Genomic DNA, 6,882 nt, shown 5'->3' with positions numbered 1-6,882 from the left:
GGAACGTAGGGTAGCAAGCACAGGAGCCGGGCCACCCAACTATTGACCCAAGACAATGATTTGGAGCTGATGCATATAAGGCCAAACTTGCGACGCCGAAGTACGCTGTAGAGCTGTTCGGGCTTTTGCTGGCAACTCATTTGTTCCCATACCGACCCCCTGGCAGGTTATACCAAGGTATATCTTTGAAACAACCGTAGGAGCCATATTCATTGGCGAAACAACACGGATGATTAATTCGGATACTTTTTACTGGGAACTGAGCGATATGCCAATGATTACTTTATATATATAAAAACCGCAACCCCGGCTATTTGACATGCTCGGGGTCGCAGGCAGAGGAAGAGGCATATTACAAGCTCGAAATAAAGAGTGCGGTATACAGAAGTTACTTTGGACCTCCTATCGCACGTCTGTGCCGCCTGTCCTCGACGAGGGGAATCCTTGATGGAGGTAGCCCCTTAGGTGAGTGTACGGATCCGAACTCACATAGAGTCAGTTTTAGATATTCGCCCTGTTCGTCACCTATTTTAAGAGACAGTGAAGGAAAAAATAAAAATAAAATAGATAAAAAGTGTTACGGGAATGCTTGCAGGCTTGTCCGTAGTGTGCTTCCGCCAATGCCCATGGTATCTTGGGTGCGTAGTGATGTATGTGCGGCACAAATTTTGCAGGTGTACGAGGTGGGTGGCGGAAGCCGGACTGCTATTTTCGCTCCGGGAGTAGTTGATCCTCGGGTGGAAATTGCTTCTAGCCCCCGGTATTTCGTTGGTGAACCTCCCCGTCGTCCCTGTCGCCTGGCGGCCTCTTCCCCTAGTGTTCGGCGTTGAGCTTGCCGGCCTGTTTAAAGACCCGGCAGTTTCTGTTAGTATGGTTAGCTGGTTTATCGGGGTGGCCATGAGTCTGGCAGGGTCGGTCCAATATCCTGTCTAGGTTGGATGGTTCATCCCGATTTGCCTTGAATGGATTCTTCCGTTGACCGTGCTTGGGGTTGCTGAATCTGGCGTTGACCGTTGTGTCGCGTGATCTTTCATTATCATTGCGACTGTTGTGTTTGCTTCATTGTGGCTTGCCGTTGCCATCTCGGATTTCAGAAGTGCCCGGGTCGCTACCGATGTTGCTTCTACGAGCGAGCTAGTTGTCTTCTCCCGCGCAAAAGCGGGTCATTAGAGCAGTAAGGGTTGTCATGGATTTAGGTCCTTCTTGTCCAAGGTGGCGTGCTAGCCATTCGTCCCGGACACTGTGTCTGAAGGCCGCAAGGGCTTCCGCGTCCGGACAGTCGACGATTTGGTTCTTTTTGACTAAGAACCGAGTCCAGAGCTTCCTGGCTGACTCTCCGGGCTGCTGGACAATGTGGCTTAGGTCGTCGGCGTTTGGTGGTCGGACATATGTTCCTTGGAAGTTGTTAAGGAAGGCTTCTTCCAAGTCTGCCCAGCTGCCTATGGAATTTTCAGGCAGGCTGTTTAGCCAGTGCCGAGCTGGCCCTTTTAGCTTTAGTGGGAGGTATTTGATGGCGTGGAGGTCATCTCCACGCACCATATGGATGTGGAGTATAAAATCTTCTATCCATACCGCGGGATCGGTTGTTCCGTCGTATGATTCAATATTGACGGGTTTCAATCTGTCGGGGAATTCATGATCCATTACTTCATCAGCGAAGCAAAGGGGGTGTGCGGCGCCTCTATGTTGGGCCACAGTGCGACGTAATTCCGAAGGAGCCCATTTGCGGTTTTCGTCTTGGGTGTGGCTAGGTTTATCATGTCCGAATAGGTAGCCATCGTCGCGTGTCGAGGCATGCCCTCGCGATCCGTAGATCGATCTTGCGTGTCCTGCTCTACTGTCCAAGTCCCATCGAAGGTCGTCTGTACAACCATGAGCTGTGTTTTTCCTGCCTTTACGGCGAGGTGGGGCGGTCTGGTGTTCGGCTTGAGTTGCCTCTTTATCCGGATAGAGTTGTCGACGACCTGCCGCATTGTGTGATGATGGTACGGACTCCAACGCCTCGTCATCGAACAGAGGTAGCAATCGACGCTTCGGGTAGCTTTTGGCTAGGCCACTAAGGCCGTATTCTTCGGCGGCCAGGACTTTGGTCCATCTCTCGTTGAGTAGGTCTTGGTCAGCTTGAAGCTGCTGCTACTTCTTTTTGAGGCTCCTTGCAGTGGCTATTAGCCTGCGCTTGAAGCGCTCCTTCTCGAGGGTTCTTTGGGTACGATGAAGTCTTCGTCGCCGAGGCTTACCTCATCTTTGGAGAGCGGAAGGTAGTTGTCGCCCTCCGAATTTTCGCTGGGCAGGGCCTGTTCATCGGGGTTGGCTTGCCCGTTTTCTTCTTCCCCCTGTTCGGATCTTGCTCCAACAGGGCCTTCATTGTTTTTGGCGTCGTCCGGAGTACTATTTTCTCTGGTGCCAGCGTTGCTGCGATGTGACTTAGAGCGGCGTTTAGGGCGCCGGTACTTAGACTGTGTCTCAGGAGGTTTGTTCTCAACTGGATCTTCTTTGTCATCATCGCTGGCTTTTTTAGGTGTATCAACCATGTACACGTCGTACGAAGAGGTGGCCATCCCACGCCCCATGAATGGCGGGTCTTGGCCTTGCTCCTTGTCAGCATCGTCGTCTATATCGTCGATGTCCTTGGAGCCATAGTCAAGCATGTTGGTTAAGTCATCAACAGTGGCTATGAAGTGGGTGGTGGGTGGGAAGCAAAATTCTCCGTCGTCAGCCCCTAGTTCGAGCCGGACATAGTTCGGCTGTGAGTCCCCCGCCAAGGACAGGTTTTTTAATGAGTTTAACACATCGCCCAGGGGCGAGTGTTGGAAGATGTCTGCGGCGTCGAATTCGAAAATCGATAACCGATCCAGCTCGGTGTACGTGGTTCGGAACTTATAGCCGGAGACGAGTCCGGAGTTCCGTTGACGCAAGTATTGCAAGGTGTCGAGTCTGTGTGCGGCTCCAACACCGCGGACTCCGTGGCTTCGGATGGCGCAATCTGCTCCGGATTAAAGGTCGTTGCAGCAAAAGGAACCATCTCCTGGATGTGATCCGATGACAGATTCAAGTCATGTTGATCGGAGCGAGGGGGAGCGACGCCGCGGTCTCGAATCCGTGGAAGATCAGGTCTCCACAGATGTCCGCGACGTAGTTCAAGCTTCCAAATCTGGCTTGATGGCCAGGGGCGTAGCTGTCGATCTGCTCCAGATGGCCAAGCGAGTTGGCCCGCAGTACGAAGCCGCCGAATACGAAGATCTGTCCGGGGAGGAAGGTTTCTCCCTGGACAGCGTCACCATCGACGATTGAAGGCACTAGTAGAAAAAGGGCCTATTGTCCCGGTTCATGAGGGCCTTCTGTCCCGGTTTGTGAACCGGGACTAAAAGGTCGTTACTAATGTCCTTGGCCTTTAGTCCCGGTTCTTACACGAACCGGGACAGAAGGTCCTCCACGTGGCCGCTGTGGCCAGCCCAGGACGGAGGGCCTTTGGTCCCGGTTGGTGACACCAACCGGGACCAATAGGCATCCATGCGTCAGCATTTCAGGGGCTGGGGTTTTTGTTTTTGTTTTGAAAGGGGGGTGTTTAGGGGGTTTTGGGGGGTTAATTTAGGTTGTTATTAGGTAGCTATTAGAGAGAAGTGTCCTCTCTTATATCTCCGTGCTTGGTTTACCAACGCTACGTACTGCTATGCCTAAACATGGCTTAGATTGAAGTGAAGGCAACATGTGGTGCATGTCAAAAGTAATACTAATCCTAACTTGATCAAGTTTGGATTGTACTACTTTCGACACGCACCACATGCATGTTGCCTTCACTTCAATCCAATCCATGTTCATTTCACCCGCTGATATATAATAACTCTTCATGCGCGCATCATGCATCATCATATATAATAACAAGTCCTACTAATCATCATCATACAACTTCTACTCGTTATTAATAACAAGTCATACGATCATCACATCCTCACAGTCATCGAACCAACCCTACTTAATTGTTCTTAGCACATGATCATCAGTATTAGGTAGGACCGAAATACCCTCTTTAAGGTAAAATAGCATAAAACAATATAGACCCTGACTCTCCATTATGGAGAATGGAGATCATCCTGTCTCCAATTCTTGTGCTTCGCTTCCTTTTGCTTCCAAGAACCTCCTTGCGACTGTCCATACATTTTTTCCATTCTTTGATTTGCATGTCTCCACTTCTTTTAGAAATCCGGTATGGACAGTTGAGATTTGTAGGATGACCTGGTTGTATATTCAAAACATCAAGCCTACCATTCTGATACATCAAATGAGGCACACAATCCTCTCGGATTATCTGTTGAAAAACATAGTAATAACTTCATAGTTAGCAATGATGTACTAGTTTTAGAACTATGCAAAATATGCACGGATGTCGTAATAGTAAGAAATCTTACCAGGGTATCTCCATAGTAGTTACCGTAGTTCAACATGTGCACTAGTAGCACGTATTGACCATAATGTTGAGGAGTTTGATTGTAGATATTGTAATTCTCAATATCAGTAAAAAAGTCCGACTAGATGAGTTTTCTCCTTATAAGTTAACTCAGAGCCATCGGTGTAGTAGGTTATGTCTACCATGTTCCGCACATTGTTTGAACAATCAAAATAAGCTGTCAATGAAAATAAGCTGTCAACTATTTTGAAATGAACAATATAAATTAGCTAATAACTATGTTTGAGAAACTCACATAGCGGTAGAATTGGAGGCGTATCAACAAGGACCCAAATGTCCATATTGTCTTGCTCGATGTCAGGATCACCAAGATCCATGGTGACAAGCATACCCTCATCAAAACCATACATCTTGCAAAATGCTTCCCAATTTTTGCAACCAAAATGGGTTACGCTCTCAGAATTATACAGCTTTACTTCAAAATCTATATCATGATGGGTCCTTAGGTGAATTTTCTTTGTTTCCATACTTTCATGGTCTTCAAAACCCATCCTCTCCAAGACGTAGCGTCTTGCATGGCATGGGATAAGCTAGCCGAATTGTAAAATATGAAAAGTACACGTTGAAATAGTTGAAGTCGTGCTTAATTACGAAAAAATAACACTTTTCATCGTTGCGTACCGTTTCAACATCGAAGGTCTCCTCCAGCTTAATACTGAAGCGCCGATCTTCGTCCAGGTGAGGCCTGTTGCACTGACCTCGGTCGTCATGGCACCAGTCGCACTCCCCCGGGAGACTTTCGTCGTCTGAGTACGACATTTCCTATGTTCATAATTCAAATATTAAACATCTACAATTAAATATATGTACTAAAAAACCTAAGTTAGATCATTATTATTCATCACGGGTTGACTAGCGGTTTGTCGAGTCTTTTCTTGAAAACTCTCAGCTCACGTGGTGTATACATTCGACCGTTGGTGATGGTCGCTCCTCCCTTTGTCCCCGTGTGCATTACACCAAAATGTCTAGCACACGGGAACAAAGGAGAAGCGACCCCCACGACAACAGTCGGGATTCTTCGTCCTCTCATATATATATATGGTGGAACTCTCCCTCACTGATTCTTCTCTGACATTTGCGACTGTCGGTGATGGTAGCTCCTCCTTTCATTCTCGAGTGCATTACACCAAATTGTCTAGCACATGGGAACGAAGGAGAAGCTACCCCCACGACAACAGTCGGGATTCTTCGTCCTCTCATAAATGGTGGAGACTCGACAGACTTACAGTCAACCCGAAATATCGTTTAATTATCTTTCTAAAAGAGGATTTGGCTGGTCTCACCTCGATGTCGGAGGGGCGGTGACGGGGACGACGGCGGGGATGATGGAGGGGCCGGGGGCTCCTACATTTCTGCGAAAACAAAAACCCTATAAGCTATCAACTAATCATAGTGCTCTCCAATTTTAGCATTCAAAGTAGGATCAGAGTAGTTTTCCACTTTGAGCATTCAATAAGCAAAATCAAATCACAAAATAAAGTAGTATTCAAATTAGGATGCATTCAATTATAAGCAAAACTACATCATCTCCATGCGTCCGTACATCGTCGAATATTATCACTAATACACCTCGAATACTATCATACATATAGCATCGCTAGTACAGCTAGAACAGTAGCGCCCGACGGGTATCGGCGCGGGCGGTGGACACCCAAAGGGACGGAACCATCACAGGATCATAGCTCCAGTGAGATCCCTGAAGAACCTGTCAGGTATTGTCGAACCTGCCCTCCAATGCAACCATGTAGCGACGGACGTGCTGGTCCTCCTCGCTGACACGGTGACGTACCACCTCCGCGGTGTCCGGAAGCCTCGGCACCGTCACTGGCCCACGCGAGCGCCACCAAACAAGGATCGGGTCAACGACGGGCTGGTTCCTCACCAACCTACGCCCACCGGAAGGTAGCACCTCCCAAAACCAGCCCGGCGGAGCCCAGTCCCGGACATGGCCCCTCTGATCAAGCCGGCCTCCTCCGCCGAGTCGACGACGAGGATGCGGGATAGGCATCGTCGACGTCGATGCGGGAATAATTGCTTTAACTAAAAAAAAACTACTTCTATTAATTTCCTTGCTAAAAATAAACTACTTCTATAGTAAAATAAACTAGTTTTGTTAAATCAACTAGTTCAACTACTAATTAAGCACTTACTATAAATAAAATAAAGTAGTTTTATTAATTAATCAACTAGTTCAACTACTAAGCACTTACTATAAATAAATAAAATAAAGTAGTTCTTACTAAAAATAAACTACTTCTATATATAGTAAAATTTAATAAAATAGTTCTATTAATTAATCAACTAGTTCAACTACTAAGCACTTACTATAAATATATAAAATAAAGTAGTTCTTACTAAAAATAAACTACTTCTATATATAGTAAAATTTAATAAAATAGTTTTATTAAATCAACTAG

This window comes from Triticum aestivum, chromosome 7D, assembly GCF_018294505.1.
Source record: "Triticum aestivum cultivar Chinese Spring chromosome 7D, IWGSC CS RefSeq v2.1, whole genome shotgun sequence".
In the NCBI taxonomy this organism is placed as follows: Eukaryota; Viridiplantae; Streptophyta; class Magnoliopsida; order Poales; family Poaceae; genus Triticum; species Triticum aestivum.
This window is presented reverse-complemented; position numbering follows the sequence as displayed.